Source organism: Grus americana, chromosome Z (assembly GCF_028858705.1).
Source record: "Grus americana isolate bGruAme1 chromosome Z, bGruAme1.mat, whole genome shotgun sequence".
NCBI classification, from domain to species: Eukaryota; Metazoa; Chordata; class Aves; order Gruiformes; family Gruidae; genus Grus; species Grus americana.
The window spans coordinates 33,534,521-33,554,606 of record NC_072891.1 but is presented as its reverse complement, the minus strand read 5'-3'; the positions used below and the strand labels follow the sequence as shown (position 1 = coordinate 33,554,606).

Below are 20,086 nucleotides of genomic sequence, written 5' to 3'. Positions count from 1 at the left end.
ATGGAATTTTTGAAGGATTAAAAAAAGGCTTTGGAAAACAAACAGTATTTGATATGAGGGGCAATCTCTGTTAGAGGCTAGTAGTAGAGACTAGTAGTAAGGACAGGAAATATTTTGTGTTTGCAATCCAGGCAACTTTTTGACTCCTGAGATGCAGCACTGAGCACAAGTTCTTATTTCATAGGTGCATTGTGCTGCATGAGACACAGGTTGATAAATAACTCTGTTAGCTTTAAGAAGTATTAGTGATTTGATTGCATTTGGATTTGCATTTTGTTTCATTGGAAACAATTATCTCCATTTCCAGAATCAAAAAATGCACAGATGTATTGTAATATTTTGTCATTCAATTTCATCTTCAGCTGAATTTTAGTTTTCTCTGTTTCTTTTCTTTCACTTGAAAGTGTTCTTTCTCATTCTTATCTTTCTCTTGATCTTTTCCCCTGTTCCATGATTTTCCACTGTATTTGTAAAGGAGCTTCACACTTTAAAGAAAGTTTGATCACTTTTTGCTTTCTTCAGTTCCCTCCATTCTTCTAGATACTTTTGTTCTTTCTCTCACTTTTCTCTTTTTCCTTTGTCTTTCCTAGTCTCTCCGTTGTTTATTCAGTTCCTCTCTCTAAATATCTTTTCCTTCTTCCCCTTTTCGTACTTCTTTTCACACACCTTCAGTTTCATTCTCACTTCTATTCTTTCTCCCTTGTTACCAATTCCCTACCCTTATGTACATGTAATCTCTGTTCTCTTCCTTCATTCAAAATTTATTTTCTGGAATTCCATCATCTCTGAAGATTTGTGTAAAACCCTGAAGAAGTCATGCAAGGGTCGTCATTTCCAATTGTAGGTTTGGATAAGGCCTTATGTCTTTCAGAAAATTCTTGCCTATGAAGGCCTTGATTATTTGTTTAGAGCAGAGAGCAGAGAGCATTCAGTCTGGAATTTAAGCAGCCTGGCATACCTGTGCCTTTCATTCCTCTTATTCCTGTGCTTTCTTGTGTTCAACAGTTGTCTTGACAGCTGGTCTTAGAACAGTCTTGTAGAATAAAAATTTTAGAAATATAAATTGCATAGATTTGAACTTGCACATAAGACATTTCATTACTATTTCAGCCTCAATAGGCCTATAGTACCATTCAAGCCATGAAAACAGCAACTGAGGTATAACAAGTCTGATATTAGAATAATTTGCTGTTCTCACATGAGGCTTTGGGCAACGTGGTCTAGTGGAGGGTGTCCCTGCCCGCAGCAGGGGGGTTGGAACTAGATCATCTTTAAGGTCCCTTCCAACCCAAACCATTCTATGATTCTATGATTCTATGATTTTTCTCTGGACAGTTGCTCTACGCTAGACAAAATCCACATCATTTAGCCAGGAAAGCATCTTAAAAGGAATTGTGGAATAAAAATTATATGAGAAATCCATGGGGTCCCAAAATCTGTTTGGTGAGGTGTGTCTTATGCCATTGGTGTTGATTTTCAAAGTGATGAGGCCATCACAAGAAAAGCCAGACTACCAACCTGAATATCAAATTTTCACTATATCCAGAAGTAGAGCAGAAATGTTTTGTCCAAGCAATGAGTTTGGACAGCAATCCTCTCTAACAGTGAAACCTTCCTTGATGTTATGTTTGTGTCTTCTCTTGAAACTATGAACAAAAATGTCAGTTGTGAAACTATAATATAAGAAACTCTGCAGAAGAAGCTATAGCAAGATCGTTAAGTCATTTTATGGTGAAAAAAAAAATGAAATAGATGTGAGGCAGCAGTTGCTTTTAGTCACTCTGATCAGTGTTTGAAATTGGCTACCTGTCACCTGTCCCATATTTTATCGTTATTCCCAGTACATCCCATCCTTTCCTCTCTTCCCCAGAGAGAACAATTCAAGAAAAAAATGATTTGGTTTGTTATCAGGATGACACACAGACCCCAGCTACAGTTTTTACTGCCATGTTGAGGAGTTAATCAAGCTTTTGTTTGCAATATATTCCCCTTATTATATAATTGCTATGTGACTGTTGATTTGAGTTTTAATTGCCTGATAAATTGAGTGTAAAATGCTATGGTAGGAGAGGAAAGAAGAGGAAAAAGAGGATGGTAGTCTGGCAATTCAATGTAAAAGAATTTTTCTCCATACAAGGAGGAAACATTTACATAAATTAGAGCACAGGGCCCCTGCAGTTCTAGATGGCACTAGGTTAGAAAGCCAAAAGGGGGAAAATCTGCTCTTTTGAATTACTCTCTTGTGACTTTTCATTGGGCTAGTTGTTTTGGCTACTATTATGGAAATTATTAGAAAACAATAGTTTCTGGTTATGTCATCACTGTGACTGTGTCAGTTTTATGAATATCCTGCTGTAAAAAAACATGTTTTTTTCTGTTTTCATTAAGGATCTGTTCAGTAATTTAAAGTAAAATACAATTTTGGGTTTTTTTATATACATAGATCCTGCCTGTACAAAGATTTGCTTGGAAAGCCAACCAATTTTCAGTCATGGCTTTTGAGATAAAAAATTATATCCAATACTCCAAAATCCCCAGGATCTGCCAAATGCTGTAATTTTATGTAACTAACTCTTCTGTTTGTATATTATAAATCTGTATATTTTATTATTTTATTATGGTTGTTATTTATTTCTTAAAACCAGAAGATTCTTCATTTTATGTTGTTTGGAATTTCTTGCTTGCTTGCTTTTTTTTCCCTTGGAACTGGGGAAGTTGCTTTTGGGTTCTTTTATTTTGGTTATGATAAGATCTCTCTGAACTCTCTCTCTGTCAGTTAAGGAAAATACATCATTCCATACATCTGATGATTTTTTTTTTATGATATATACATTTTTTTTTAGGTATATTGAAATGCAGTTGCTATGCATATGTTTGAAAACTATGTAGAAGTCTTGTCAGAACTGAATGATTTACTCTGTGCTGTAAGAATGAAGAGACCTATATGTGTACTATCATAGTATTTTCAGAAAAGAATACAAAAGAGTATCTCCAGCCTTCTCTCCATGATATCTCCTTGCTATCTTTCTAGAGCATATCAGAACTCCTCCACCATTATCTTGAAAGCGGAAAGGATAGATAAAGGGAGAGAGGAGATTCATATTTTGTATTTTGAAGATGAATGACAGAGCTGGAAGACTATTTTCTGTGATGATGAATCTTCTTTCCCTTAAGATCTGTCACATAAACATCATGATTCCAACCTGTTTCCTTACTTTGGACAGAAGATTTGAAAGAATGGATCAATTTCTCTGAATCTTCATTGTGAACACGAAAGCCCTACGTGGTTCTTTATCAGGTAGTTGTGAGGAATAAAAGGTGAAGAGCTTAGGATTTGCCTGATAAAGACATGACACATGATGTTTTTCCTTCTTAATAGGGTGATATGTATGATCCAGTCATCTCAAAATATGCTAACACTTCAGTATGTTATTTGGTGCAGTACTGACCTATCAAGTTTATGAGTAGACCTCTTTAAGGTTTGCTTTGATGACTACTTTCAAGGACACTCAAGAATAAAGCAAGAAACTTGAAAAACAACTGTGCAGAGCAGCAATAAAAGGAAGTTTCCATATTTCCACATGCATGGACGATGCAAATAAGGTTCACAGTTCCAGAAACCATGGAAAACCAGACTGGTCTGTCTAGAAGATCTGGTTTAATTCTTATAACGAAGCCTGAGGTTTCCTAATTAGCTCAGTACTTGTGGCAGTACATATTGATTTTGACTACCTGGATGAAGCCTCTTAGCCTTTCTCAGAGGCCAAAGGTTCAATGAATGTTTAGGCTTTACTATCTTTTTGTATCACATCACCCAAGCCTTGCTAGTAAGCAAACAAAACAGATGTAAAAGGTGTTTGGTTAATTAGTGGCTCTCCTTCTTGCCAAGATTTTCACTGAATAGTTTCTGCCTCTAATCAGCAAATTCTCAAATTATACTAAAAATTGCTTATGAATAATAATATATATCCACAATAGTAAATACTTTATTTTTTCCACACAAATACTAAAATTATTCATAATATAAGATTATTCCAGGTGTTTTATCATTGTACTCTATTGGTTTGGATCTCTGGTACTTTTCTTCAACAGACTTCTGAATTCATTGTAATATTGTTATTCAGAGCTGTTATATTACAATGTTACTGTTAGTGCAATAAACAACCACACAAATTAGTCACTGCAGTACATTTCATTTGAATTAGCCCTCCTGTTCTTTTACATATCACAAAGGCATAATGTATCATGGCACACACATTAAAGACAGAGGAATACAACAGGAATGCTATATTTGAGTTTTCTTATTTTCTGATGGTAAGCTATAGCAATTTTGAATTTAAACCAGCATTTCTCCCTTACCTATTAGTAGTCCATTAATCTCTACAAGCCAGCACAAAAGGGCTATGTTATTCTTCCCAACTGTTTTTCCCTTGGGGAACATAATTTCTGAAAGCAAGAGAAATAGGTAGGCGGTTACCATTGAACACTGTGGATTGGAAAATAAAATAACAATCACATGTCTCCAGACTCCAGAGGTTACAAGAATTTCAAGATGTTACCTGGAGCGGTCCAGTAACCAACTGTGGAACTGTTGGCACGTGGCACTGTAAAAGTGACTTTTCTGTTTGGACATGTGCGACTATAGAAGTCTTCAAAAGAAGTACACATATCTTCCTAGCAATTCAAAAGTCCTTCTGGATTCTTTGCTCAGACATCAGCTGTTTCCAAGAAAACTAGTGAGGAAAAAGTGGATCTGTCTTCTCAAGAATAAGGCTACTCTTTAAGCCCTAGTAAATCTGCTACGTGTCTCTCATCTTGATAAATAGCGACAGGTCAAGTGGAAACACTGACAGGGATGAACGCTGGGGTTTTCACATCCTATGATTATAAAAGGCGAACATGTTTTCTTCACTCCAGTCACCAGATAGCAGGGGCTGGACAGCACATGGTGAGGTGAGGTATAGACCACTCTTACCCACTTTGGAGTTGTTACTTGGGAATACCAAGCAGTGTTGAATGCGAAAGATGACACCTTTTGTACAACGGAGGACTGTCAGCAATATTGTTTCTTGCCCAAACAGGTACATGGTAGACTCTCTAAGAGAGCTACCATTTTTGATACTTCCTTAACCTATACAAAACCTTAATCAAGAATTTTGACAGGAGATACCATTGCTACTGTGTATGTAAGTGAGAATTGCTGTGTCTCTTACTGCCAGGAAGCGATAAGGAATATATGCCTCATGAGCAAGACAGGACTTTCATCCACTGCTACCCAGTAGTGTCATTCCCTTCCGTATCATAGGTGTTCATATAACTTCAAGTTCTGCAGCAGGGACCGCAGATCCATGTGAAGGTGAACCACCCTCTCAGTGCATCTCTAAAAAACAGCTTCTCTGCCACTCTGTGGAGGCACTGCCTTCTGTAATTCATACAAATAGTTACTCACTGTTAATCATATATGCACATATTAATGGGTTTCTGCTAAAATATTTTAAATACTTCCATTCTGAGTTTTGAAAATGCAAACACGTTTTCATAACTTGTAAAAATATGAAGAGGGCATGCATGGGGTGTCACATGTTTCCCGTTAAAAATGAGGACGTTTTTGACGGATGCAATATGGCAGAATATATTAAGATAATTAATTTATGTTCATTTCAGGTTTTTTCATCTCTCAGCATGACCTCTGTTTCATGCATAACAGAACAGTCAAAAATTGATTAGTTTATAGACCAAAAACACTCAGTTTTATCTTTCCATGGAAAACTTATCTAGTCTAAGTTGGTTTGTAAGTTGATTGATGGAAACCATAATAATTTCTTTTATTTGAGTCAAACACTCTGACTCAAATATTTCAGCACAGTTACAAGGTTTTCATTGTTTTCACAGCTTTCTGATCAACTACTTTTTTCTCCCCCCCCCCCCCCCTTTTTTCTTCACATAAATGAAATTGTTTCCAGGACCCAACAGCTGCACTTACTGGCTGAAGGAATGAACAGGAAGACTGTGTGTTCATAGGATTACAGAACAAGCTGAGAAGGAAAATTTATGCAGAGTTTTGTAAGCTTACTGAGGCAGAAAATAGATTGGGGTACACAGAAGAAATAATGTGTCAATCAAAGCTAAGCATACAGACATAAGCTTCCACAACACAAGAAGAGTCATGTGCTTCCTTAGCTTTTGTGACTTCAACAGTTTCTTCTGAGTCTGGGTAGAACAACAGACAGATGTTTCCTAGAGGGCATACTCTTAAGTGACTCTTTACAAGTCTCTCTTAAAGCCGGGCAAGAACAAAGCAAGAACAAAGCCGCCTTGGAAGGCATAAGAGATGGTAGAATAGCTTCAAGAAAGGGTCCTAAGGAGGGGAAAACCTTTGCAGCTGAGCACTGTAACTTGGCCATTCCATTCCCTTGTGTAAACTAATTTTCTTCAAATTTATAATTTCATGTCAATATAATCGATTTTGCTGTAGCATAGTGTAGGTCAATGCTTTGTACTCAATACTGACAAATGAAAGCAAGAATTATATGCTGGCTATTGTAATAGTCTTTATCAAGTCAGGATACTGCAACTGTTTTTCAAACACTCTTGTGTGGATATTTTTGTCTAATGGCTTCTACTGGTCTCCTTTCTCTATCTGATTTATAAGCAAGGAGCTGCTCCCTGAAATGACTCAGAATGACAAGATTTTGCAACCAAGATTGTACTACAAAGTAGTATTGGCAATACTATGTAAATTGCCTGAAAGGCATTAGAATGCAATTTAACAAGCACCTAAGAAAGAATGTTACATATATGACACACAGCAATTAAAGAACCTCTTCATCTGCATTTGAAATATGTATTTCATTATTTTACTTGAAGCATATTCTTAGTTGCTTTTGAGTTAATGGTACTCAAATTTCATAACCTTAAAGAACAGCCTGAAAGAATCCATTTTAAAGGTAAAAGAGCAATGGCCATCTATCTTTGCTAGTCTGAACTACACACAGGGCTATCAGCTGACTTCAGTTATATTCCCTGAGTAACAGTTTGATAGGTACTATTGAATATCTGATTAAGATTTATATTCTATAGAACACAATGTTCATTTAATAGTACCATAGTTACTGAGTCAGGTACTTTGTTGCTACTTTTATGGGTTAGAGTTCATATACGCAAATAGTAAGTAAAATCACTTCCCTGCTATATGGTGGATCTGAAATAATAGATCATCCAATTTTCCAAGACATGTTTCTCCTATCTCTTAACAGCACACTTCTATCAACATATTCAGATATTCGTGGCAGGGTAATATGGGCCATTTTCACCTGGCAACAGCATCAGCCCTTAGCAACAGTGTGTGTGTATTCAGGCCACTAGTAACACTGAGCCAAAATAGGAGATCAGACTATAGAAACCTTTGGACAATGTATGTCAGGAATTTTCAGGTATTATTTTGCCTTAGCAACAGTCTCATTTAATTCCCTAGAAAATCTGAATATAAACTCAGTTTTGTTTTCCTGTTCAAAATTACCTCTTGGGAACAACTATGAGGATTCCCTTGTTAGGTTTAATGAAATTCAGTGTTTCACACTGTTTCCTAGTTTAAGATAAATGGTAGAATTCAATATTGTACAGTAGTGCTCTAGATCTATGGCTTGAGAGTTATGAAAAGTAAGATGGTAGAGCTGTACTTTAGTGTTATTCTTCTACTTCCTTATACATACTTGCATAGAGCCGCTATTTCACAAATTTTTCTGAGTGTTATACATGTACAAAAATCATTGATTTCAGCAATCAAGCTTCTTGCATCCTGCCTGAGCAAGCTTTCATATCGTTTGATAACAAAGACCTACATATTCTTCTACTGTAATCTTTGAGGAGAAAATACCTTCTCCCTGAAGGAAGTAGTAAGTCTGCACTGCTATTTTATTGCCATTCATATGTATCCCATCTACTTATCCATTGGTACAGAAGTATCAGCTAAAATCATGCAGTAAGTCTCTTATGACAAACACCCCCTTTGATTATAGCTAGTTTTCAGCAATTTTTTTGAAGTGCGGCAGATACTTATCTTGTGGTGAATATTCATCTAGCAGTGGTTCTTCAGTGCGTTAGCATATTAAATAATTTTCAATTTCTACCACTATCTCACTATATTGAAACTATCATCACATTTCTCTTTTTCTGTTTAAAGAGCCTTCTGGATTCTCTATTTGAATATTTAAAGAAATATGATTCCACATTACATTCTTAAGAGAGAGTAATTGACATCATGTTAAAACGTATTAGTGTATACCACAGAATTCAAACAAGAAAAGGAAAGAGGGAAATTAAAAGCAATGTGAATGATCCCAGAGCTTGTTATTCCGTTTGTCTCCTGGTTGTTATCTGTTTCTTTATTCCATTGCAATAAGAAACCATATGTGTGTGTGTGCAGGTGTGTGGTTGCGTATGTATATATGTATAAAGGGATACAGTTAATGGTCTGCATTGCATATGAACTCTGTCCTTTTTTCAATTTTCAGTGATGAATTTTGCTTGCACAGCCTTGATAGTGTTAATATGTTTTTTTTTAAACAACAAAATAATTTTACACACTCAGTGTATGAGTGCTTGTAAGAAACCAAAATACTGTGTCACTGCTAAGTGACTTGAAAGAAGAAAAGTAATCTTACCTACAAGCACAGTAACTTTTCAGCGTGTTTTGTAATCCAGTCTTTAATTCTGTGATTTTGGACTTGCCCACACACTAAGTAATATTACTCCTCTTACCTCACCATGCAGCACTAATCTGTTTCCAAATTCTATCTACAAATGATCTTCTTTTATACACTATACACATTGAAAAGGTATGCAATCCTTTTCTGCATATGCAGTCATTTCTACATATCCTTTCTGCATCATCAACCAGACACAGAGGGCATTGCTTATTGTTATCATGGGCGCGCTTTGAAATGTCTCCATTTCCCACAGTCATTTCCACTTAACTAGACTCAATTTCAGCTTATTAAAAACAAGGTCCTCCTGATCATAAAATAGCCTCATAGCAACAATAAGCTACAGCACTTAAAAAACCCCACAAATTCTTTCTTAATTAAAAGTAGCACATTTGTTTGAATAAGAAAATATATGACAAAATGTGGTGAAATAAATTATTTATTATCAATATTATTATCCTTCAGTGACTCATGTTGTCTTTGTGTGCTATTCTTTTTGAGATACAGCAATTCTGTTAGTGTGTCAGACAAGAAAGCAATTTCTTGTATGACAGTCTTGTATATGTAAACAGTGTTAATATATCTGGTTATGTCCTATGTTCGTGCTATCACACGAAGTCACTTTTTCAGATGAAACGACCTTGCATATCAACCCATACAATTATACAGAAATATGAATATATTCTCAGATACACACAACTTTTAGATAATCAGGAGAACCAGTCAGTACATTGTGAAATCCGACCTCAGGAATTGCTCATGAAGAAGTAGAAGTCAGAGTTTAATGATATCTTATCACCATATAACCTGCTATTTCCTCTATTCTCCCTGTAAGCACTTCCATTTCAGAATACCAAAAGTACAAATTTTGCATATCAAATTTTAATGAGAATAAAGGAAAGAATATCATGTAATCCATTCTCTGGATATAAAGGCAGGTTAAGACACAATTAAATGGTATTTTATCAAAAGAAATAGGTAAATCTGCAAGTGCTGCAAAATGGCAGAGGTGTTCTGGCACCACTTAGAGAAATAAGTGAGATGCCACATTAAAAATTTGTTCTGATAAATTTATCTTTGAAGAAAATATTAGAGAGAAATTATATTGAACGAGTAATTAGTTTATCACTTTGGGAAAAACAGGTACAATGGGTTTAGGCTTTAATAATGGAAGTATTGGAAAACTACTATTTGGACAGAGATTTCTGGCATGGCTGTGAAATAGAAAAGTGTTTTAAAATTAATTTCTGGTGTTAATTAAAGGTCTGATACAAACTCTCTGTTGAGGCCTAGGGAAATTTATCCATTGCATTCAGTAAATTTTGGAACCAATCCTGTGACATCTCTACCACAACAGAAAAATGCTGAGTATTGTAACTCAGATTTTAAAAAGCAGTTACTGAGTTTGAAAAGGAAAATTAAAGATTAAAATGCTGATATGATTAATATGGTGATGTCAAGATAGAATATTAAATCAGGTAACAGAGGTTTATTTATGTATGTATCTGCAGTTACGAATAATTTCCCAAATTAGGAGTATTCAAAAATATTTCTGCTATTTCTCTTGATTATAGCCAAATTTGAGGAGGATCATCACACTGTAAATTAGTTAGCCAAAATATCACAATAAGAAGGTGCAGAAGTATACAAAACTTTAGGATGACTGGAAACATATTTTAAATGGGAAACATGGGCAATACATTTTTAGGGGAAATGAACCAAAATAGTAACCTTTTATTAAGAGGAAAGTCTTGCCACATTCTACACAGGTCATAAAAACAACTGGTTGCTGTAAAATGCTTACAGACATTGTTCTATAATGCAATACACCCCAAAAGATTTAATTTTTTGCATGTCACTAATCAGACTGCCGCTAACATGAGTTCAACTAATTTTCCTGGAGTGGATATGGTTTGCCGCAGTGTGTGTTGCTGTCGTTAATCATTTTATTAACTGAAGTTCATCCCTGTGCAGAGGACCTGTCCAATACCCATGGACAGAAATTAAAACTTGTTCCTGCAAACATTTAAGCATCTGCTTATTTTTGCATGAGTAAGGAGCTCTTTTCAATTTTAGCAGGCTTGCTGATGTATATAGACTTCAGTGTTCATGAATGTTTTATAACATTTCTGAACATAACTGTCGAGAAAGGCTGTGTTCTAAATGTGTGGTGCATTTATCTCATACTGTCCCTCAGTGTAATGGTGAATTTGCATTAAGTAAACTTTGTTACGCAGAAATATAAAAAAGACAGTTGCTTGACTCCATAATTAATATGTTTTTATGAAATACATATGATCCTACAGTCCTTACTTTTAACTCAGAGGAACTATTTTACTGACAATAAGTGGGCCAACATGTCAAGTGCAATATCATTGAAATTAGTGGAGTTGTAGCTGGTACTAGTTGTAATTAGTACTAGACTACAACAGCAGAATTTGGTTCAGTGCTTTTGAGTAAATTATTGCTTGAAGAGAAACTGCATCTTTAGGCTTTTCCAATAATAAATATAATAAAAATAATAAAGATTATCAGAAAATTTTGGAGTATCAGCTTTTATTGAAAGCCTGAAAGAGAAAAGTGGGTTACAGGCCCTAGTAAAGAGGACAGATACCTTGATGCTGAAGACAGAATCTGTTTTTTTTTTCTTTTTTAAAAAAGAAAGAAACTGAAAGGAAAGAGTACTTTACTGAGAGTGGGAGAAAAGAAAAAGAACAGAAAGACTGAGCTGTTCCAAAGCCAATTAATATTTTTAAAATGGTAGTTGCCATGACTAGACAGAGGGAGAGAACTGTTGAAATATGAGATGAAGAGAGAGAGCAAAGACTGATGAATGAAAAAGAGAACACATTACATCATTTTTACTGGAAGAACTTCATATGAAGTAAACATCCAAAGGGCAAATTCTGAGTGAACTTCTTCAGCAGTGGAGGTCTCCAAGAAGAGTTGAGCTGGTGCTTTGAAACTATTCTGACAACCAGAAAAAAAAATTCTCTGGGAGAAGAGAGAGAATTCTTCTTTTATCGTAATTACATTTTGGCTCCCGAGTACAATAAAGGCTGTACCCACTGTTTGCCCATTAGATATTTTATTTATGCAATGGCAACATATTTAATTTACTTTTCTAAAAATATGCCTTTACACTGAACTATTTTTTAAATATGCTTGTATTATTTATTTTTATGTTTTTGGAAATACATATCCTAAATTGCCTTAGAGCTCAGTGGCATTCCTTTGCTCAATATATTTAACACTCAGCTGGTCACTTGTATTGCATGCTTACTGAACGAGCTAAACAATGTATAATTTATATCTCTTACCCTGTCAGTAGAGCTTCACTTTGACTATTCACATGTGACAAATTACTCATTCATCTAAGTATTTTCAAAATCTTCCCTTTAGGCTAGGGGGTGGGAGTTATTTTAGGGGTCGACTTTTTTCTCTCTTTTATTTAACTTACTGATGGAAGGAACAGCTAGAGTAGGAAAAAGCACCTTTTTAGTCTTTAAATGGGACCTACTATTTATTACACATTTTGCTAAAACATCTGGAAGCATGTGGCGAGAGGGCTGAAACTGCAATAAAGTCAAGAGCCATGTTAATATGCTTCCTGAACAGATAATATGTAAAAAAAATTACTGAGATGTGGTGTTAACTTTTTGACTGTTCTCTTTTGTATGAATTCACCATTCCTTAAAAAAGTTTTTTTCTCTGGCAAGTATCAATGCAATATTTATATGAAGAGCAACTTTTACATGCTCTCTCTTTAAGGATTTCATGCACCTCTTAATGCCGTTTCATCAAAAAAACAAGTATAAGAGAACTGGCAAAATAAATCATAATAAATTGTTAAAACCAGTTTAGAATATTGTTCCCCTAGATGTCTTCAATAATACAGTAAAAGTCTACTGTGAAGACATAAAATCAGATTCTCTTCAGGATCTATGAACCAGAACTAGATCCAGGGCCAGATTAAAATGAACGAGCAGTGAAGCTATTTTGTTGAGCTTGGCCTGGCACAGAAGCTTCCATCAAGAATGAAACTATGAACTAAACAGAAACAAACAAACAAACAAAAGATATGTTTATGGTTGCAGTGTCCCCTCTCGGGCCCTGGGGCAACTGCTGCACAGAGAGCAGATGCTTGGATTTGCTCCTCTTGAGTACCTTGTTCCATTTCTGTGTTTGCTGCTGCGGTTCCATAAACTGAATGAAAATTGGCTTTAGCCATGTCTCTTCTGTTCATTCTTCTTCTTTGGCCAGAAACGTGGGCAGAATATGGGAGAAGGCAGCATGGTGCACATAGGATATATCCTCTCTTTCCCAGCTATGGGCGAGTTTCCAGTCCGAGGTCCAGCAGGATGAGGTGTATCTAAGGCAGTCCATCCTCCACTCCTGTACAATGGGAGAGTGAAAACAGTCAAGGAAGGCAGGAGGACCTGATTGCCCTCTGTTGGATATAAACCTACAAGTATCTGAGGCCTTCTGCAAGAATAAAAGCAAGAGAAGTTCCACTTCTCTGCCCAGGCTTTTAAGATTCACTGACCAGGTTTCCATAACATGACTTTAATTTTTAGAATTTAAAATATATTGGTGTTTACTAAGGAAAACTGTAACTGTCTGCTTGTTTCTTTGCAAATGTATGAAGTAGAGGAGATGTTCAACCAAAGGTGATTGACCCATAACTACGTCCAGCTACAGTAGAACATTAAAGTAACAGCTCTGTTCCCTACCCTTTTTTTAAGTTTGACTAGGAAAACACTAAAAACTGTAGTAGAAAATTGAGGCTAAGTAAATCTTCAGCTGTGAAAAATATAATCAAGGAAAGATTTCTAACCAGCATAAGTCCTTGTCTGTGCTATTTACAAAACCACCCAAAAGTCCCTTCTCTCTTTCTCTATGAAAAATTATGGAAAAATAGTTCTGTAATTGTCTTTCAATTAAATAAACAAAAGGGTACTCATTTTAAAACTTTCAACTACAGTTCAGAAGACAAATTTAAACTGAAGACATTCTGCCTCTATGTCTTGAACCTGATAAATCCTCTGTCATTGTAAGATCCTTTGGAAACAAATATATCTACTTAACAGAAAGGTGCAGCACCTTTTAAGAGTAACCCACCCTTCTTCAGAGCTGCCTCCAGAGCTCATTAGAGGGAGTCTCTGTAAGATTTTTCTCTACCTTAGCTGAGTGTGGGATCAAGTTCTCTATTCTACATCTACGTTTATAATTGCATTTTCTCAATTTGAAATTGAAAATATTTATTGATTGTATGCAAAGAACAAGTGTAGTACATGATGTGTTCTAAGCATCAAGTGTATAAAAAGTATTTCTCTTCCAACAATGATACTGAATATCCATTTCTACACACTGAAAAAGATTGAGTTTATGTTTTTATAAGTCTTAACTTGAAGGATAATTTTTTTTTTGTCATTTGTATTATATGGATTTACTGTTGCATATATTGAAACCAGAGAAAGTATTTGTCCTGTTAAATTCTATTATCACAATTGTATTATTACAATTTATTGTATAAATTGTAATTGTCTCTTTGTAATTAGAGATTGAATACTCAATACACAGGACATTTCCTTCACTTGGATTCAAAATTAAAAAGTAAAAATGAATTTTGCTTGTGAAGCTTTTTGACTTAAATTCTCTAATGGAATAATATATTATGCATTTCACAAAGTTTGATTTTGCCTCTTTCTTTTTTCTTAGGTGAGAAATTCAGTGGACAGCAGCAAAATCTACAAAGATTCAAAGTAAGATTTCACATGCACTCACTTTCTGTGTTCATTGTTACAGATTTTTGCAATGTTAGGTTTTTGGGGGGTGGGGGTTTGGGGGTTTTTTTGTTTGTGTTTTTGTTTGTTTGTTTTTCTAAAAGGTGTATGACTTCTTTTGGTTTGGGTTTTCTGTGATAAACTACAAACTTCTTCCTACTTGACAATATTTAGTACGTCTTAGAAAGTGTATTCCTTTTGAAATTCCAAGAGGTTCTTTTGGTCAGGAAGCAGAGCACAATGCTTGGATCAGTAGATTGTGTAATAAACTCTTGCATATATCTCCTAAGGTGCAGGAGTGAGATTATAGTTGAGATTTTGCAGTGTTGGAATAAAAGAAAGTCTTACTCCTATGGTGTGATTCATAGGCATGCTATAAATTAAATGGAAATTTAGGGAATGCATTGAATGAGTAACAGGAGTAACAATGAAGGCTACTGAACACTTGTAACTATAGCTGTAAGAAAAAGATGCATCAAACCTTTAATATTCTTTCTACCTACTTTGTATAAGGTAATATGACAGTTAGGCGCATATGATCTGACCTATCTCTTTTTGATGAATAAGGCAGGGTATTCATTGACCTGGCTATGAAGTAGATCAGTCCCTAGTGAGAAAAGACTTTATGGCTAGTAAAGCATCACAGCAAAATTTGTAATTATTTTATATGTGTACAGACAGTTTGAAATTTGTAATACACTCTATATACATGATATAATATATGTATGATAATGTATAAGAAATTTGGGATTATTGGTCATGTTATGAAACAGCTAAATTATTTCTGTATTCTAAGGGAGTATTCAAGTTTCATATATTAAATCATTATGTTTAACACATTGATAGAAAAGCTGAAAAAGGTGGTGAGAAATAATATCACATATTTTTCTGACGTTATTAAGCTATTTAGAGAAGTAAAACTGCTGACTTTGTTGTAGAGAAAGACAGAAGAATCCTAAGATGATTGAGTGAATGGACAATAAATTGCCAGACAAAATTCAGTATGCAGTAAATGTGAAGTGATGGTCCCTGAGAAAAACAGTCGTAATATCACAAGCACTCACAATTTAAGGGTGGTTAATTTCCATTCAGAGTTAGACAGTTCATCTCAAAAGTAAATACAGCAATGTTGGGCAAGATGGGGAGCAGGACGAAAAGGGTGATCAAAATAATAAGACAATTTTTGTATGAGTAATGAGAATATACCTAGTATTCTTCAATCTGGAACAGAGATAAACTGAGGAAACACTATACAGAGGTTTATAAAATCATGTCTGGTGTGTAGAAAATAAAAGAAGGGATCATCATTCTTTTTTTCTTCCGGTACAAAAACTATATTCTGAACACTGAAAGTAACAAGTACAAGGTTCAGAATAAATACTGCTTAATGGGGAAGATGTGAAACTCCTTGTAAAAAAGTTATTGGGGATTCAATATTTTCCACAGACTCAAGGGAAATCCAGAAGAAAATACAGAATAAATATCCCATAAAGCTGTAAATACACTGATACTCCCTCTGGCTTCAGAAAGTCCCTAAGGTGCAATTGTGTGGATACATGCCCAGGGGTAGTATCACTATATATATTTTTGCAGTTCTTACATTTCCCAAAATTTCCATTATTAGCCACTCAATACCCCAGGGGAGCTATTATGTTACAAAGATCTTTGGCCATTCTTGCTTTTATAGTACAGCTTATAGAATCAACTGGAAAGTAACACATAGAAATATATCTAGTGAGTTAAACAAGTTACCAGACACATACTTCAGTCTCTTTCTACCTTCCCTGTTTTGACGTAATTTTATACTTTAAGTCACTCTCATCCTTGTGTAAAATGGTAGTGGCAGCACCAGATCAGAAAAGGCCTGACGTTAAGTATCAAGTTCCAGCAGAATTCATCCTTGCCTAGTTAAATTGTGTTGGGTATTCACAGCAAACGCAATGTTTTGTACAGGCCTCAATGGAGGGAGCGATCCTAAGCCGTAAGGAACTTAATGAAATGTCAGTATTTTCTTCTCAGACATTCCTCACTGAGATGTCTACATACAATAACACAGTGGGGAAACTCTTACAGATAAGAAGGAAAACTGACCCCACCAAGTAAGAAAGGTTGTTGTGACTCTAGGAATAAAATGGGGCTTATGAACATGAGAGAAAGAAAATTAAAATGATAGCTTAAAAGGAATGACCTATCTAACTAAGACATCCCTCTGTGATCAAAATTCAAGTAATATTTAACTTTGGAATAGAAAAATCATTCTTTGGAGACTTCTTTTTAAATAGTATGTCACAACTGGGTTTATTTTATGGGGATATTATTTTTATTTGTTTTTCTGTGGAAAGAATTATTAAAAATCGTAGTATGAAAACACTGGACAAAATGGGAGAAGCTATTCTTCTCACAACCACCAATACCTTTCTTGCTTTTTATTTTTAATTTCCATATTGGCAGTAGCTAGGTAAGTTTCTGTCTCTCTGGCTTATATGTTGATAAGGGGTTGATGAGCACACACATCACCGACTCTTGGACAGGGGCTGTCCGAGGGCTCTGTTCATCTGCACGAGGTGCTACTTATTAGCATCAAACTTGATCAGTACAAGGCATTATTTTAAAATTTCCTCTGTCTCTCTCTGTCTCTTTATCTTTAAAGTCAGAAAGAAACAATAGAGACAAACACTGGAAGATGGTGTCTAGAGCTAATTGACTAGCATATTTAAAGTGGGTTGTGGTTGCTTAGAAACATTTATAGCCTTTAACAGAAGCCTGATTATTAAATAGTCTGCAGGGCAGTGTAGGACAACATGTTTTTACAACAGCAAGAATTACAGTGAAAGATGGTTTGTGGCTTAATATTAAAAGGAAACATATTTACAAATAACACTTTATTTTTTAAGCCCAATCAAACAACATTACTGAACAAATTCTGAACAATGCTTCTGCCAGTGCAGCAAACTGAAGCTCAGTGTGGTGACGACTGTGGACCGACTTTCTGTTTATTCTGTAAGGCCCTCTTTTAACTCCAGCAGTAGTTATTTCTTCTCTGTGGCTGATCTCGAGAGCTTGCAATTTACTTATTATAGTAAAGCGCACATTATGTAGGAAGAAGCTGATTATAGAGATCAAAGGACAGTGAGATGTCTAAAGTGCAGCAGGCTTTGATTATATAACAGCCTTATGATAAAAATTTTTACAGTGAGGGAATACTCAAAGTCTGATTTCTATGGAGGATAGGGAAAGCAATATGTCCTACAACAGTACTGATATTTCCAATACAGATGACTTAGCAAATGTATCTAAAATAAACATAATCTATATTCAGCTATATTTATCTACTGAAATCTCATTGTCTAATTACCTATTTAAAAAAAAAAATTAAATAACCCCTACGATATCATTTGTTTTGTGATCCTCCATGACAAAAATATTCAGTCTGTCTAAAGCACGTCTCAAATTTCTTCACAAAGAATTATTGAAATCTCAGGGAACTTTGATTCTCTAAGTAATGTGTTTCTATTTCCCTGATACACATGAAACTGTTCATACTTCTGTTGCAGCAATGAGGTCACTTAAAACATTGAATCTTCATGAAAGACATGGATATTGAAAAAATTGACAGATTTATAGTACTTTTTTTTTCTTTCCTCTAGCCTAGTACAAAGCATTATGCAAAGGGTAGGATGAGAAGAACTCTCTCCTGTCTGGTTGAGATTTAGATTTAGACACTTAAGTGCCCAAGTTTTCTCAAGAAAAAAATATAAGTCATAGGAACATCATAGGAAGTCTGGCCTGTACCTGAATTAGCAAACAAGGACAGTGATTTTAACATGGACTTTTTTGCTAGGCAAATTATTCTACTATTTTTAATTGCAAAAATTCTAACTGTTCCAGAGCAAGTTAATAGCTGTTAATATCCATTATGAAAAAATAAGGCAAAAGGAGTGAGGGAAAGACAAGCAGCTTAAATAATTAATAAATCAGAAGCTTCAGTGTTAATCAAAACATAAACTATCAGGGTTTCAAAGTAAATGTAATCATAAAAATATGATTCTTCTAGCCTTCTTAGTTATTTGTCTTGAGAAGACATTATAAATGACGAAAAATATTCAGTAGCTTACTGATCAAGACCAAATTTCTTTGATTATTTCTTGAGTTAAGGTTCTGTAGAAATAGCCAGCTTTCTGAGCAAAACTTTTAATGCAAACTTCCCTCTACCACTACTAACTGGGACTAAGTCTGCAATGAAAAGAAGAAGAATATTTAACCATAAAACGACTGATAATAACTTCAAACAAAACTGCCACATGCATAAAATACTGTCACATACATAAAGTAAACCACTGAAAAACTGGAATTGAAAACACATCCAAACTCCCTATTAATCTAAATCATTATTTGTTGCCATAGAGTATCAACAATATTCAGTAGAAAACTATTATTCAGTACTGTAGTATGTCTAACAAACAACAAATATTAATAGAATAAACAACAAAGTAATGTTGATCTTATTTCCTGTAGATTAAATCCTTTTTATTTTATAATTTAATGGAAGGCTATTAAATGAAACTATTATTGGAAAAGATATACTCAGGAACTGTATTTAGGAGAATTGCAGTTAAAAGCATATTACACCTCTGGACAGCAATAAAGGAAATGAGCATGACTTCTTCAACCTTGATGAGTCATATGCCCTTTTTGGCTTTAAAATATGATCATTTTTTGGAAAAGGTTAGAGGTTGTCCTAAGATAAGTCACTGGGACATAAACTTGTCATAAGATATTTCAGAAAATAGAATCAGTCTTATCATTTGATACTATTTACTTAGTATTTTCACATCAAGAACTTCATTAACCAAGTTCATAGATGTAATTGTTATTTTCTATTAGAGAAGTTATTAGGCTGCCAGAATTACAGCACTGAGTTGCCTGGCAGTTATCAAAGGGGAAAAACTCTTCACATAGTTTCTGTAATTTTATATAATGCACTCCTGGAATTGCAAGAGTTCAGTGTGGGATTTTTTTGCTTTATAGGGACAGTTTTCAAAGATGACTTAAAAATTTGTGGGATGATAAGTAATGACTATGTCCCACTCAGAAATTTTTAATTTTTTTTTAATTTTAATTCTACTAGAGCAGAACAAATAACTTATTTTTGATGTTGTAAAAAAACAAAAACAAACAAAAACCACCACCAGGTGGGAAAGCCAAGGAAAAGTATCTTTCCAGTCCAGATAAAAAGATTTGCAGGAGTGTGCTTAAATTTCATGAATGCATTAATCTTTTTCTACCTATATGAAATTTTCTCAGTGAATTACTTTTACATATAAAACCACTACAAACACCTTTTTATAAAATAAGTTGGAATTATGAGCCTTAGTCTTTTGGAGATATTCTTACATCATTGTTTTCCATAATTTGAAGTACTTTGACTACCCTAGAATGAACAGATAAAACATTTCATCAATGACTACTATAATAATAAGATTCTAGTTATCATTATTATTTTGAAATAATACAGTAAAATTTTATAAACCTTAAATGTACAGTATTTTATTCCCTCTGTCTTCAGCTAAACAGTTAATGGAAATCCAGTATTGA

The 20,086-nt window shown here is 34.6% G+C and overlaps 1 protein-coding gene across 28 annotated transcripts in view; it reads left to right on the top strand.

The window, feature by feature from the left end:
* Positions 1–20,086, top strand: part of PTPRD (protein tyrosine phosphatase receptor type D) — a 1,257,748-nt gene that overhangs the window by 783,517 nt on the left and 454,145 nt on the right. For all 28 annotated transcript variants that reach the window (XM_054809724.1, XM_054809742.1, XM_054809753.1 and 25 more), the window contains one exon: positions 14,427–14,470. The gene's annotated coding sequence lies outside the window, so the exon portion shown is untranslated. The remainder of the gene's footprint in view (positions 1–14,426; positions 14,471–20,086) is intronic.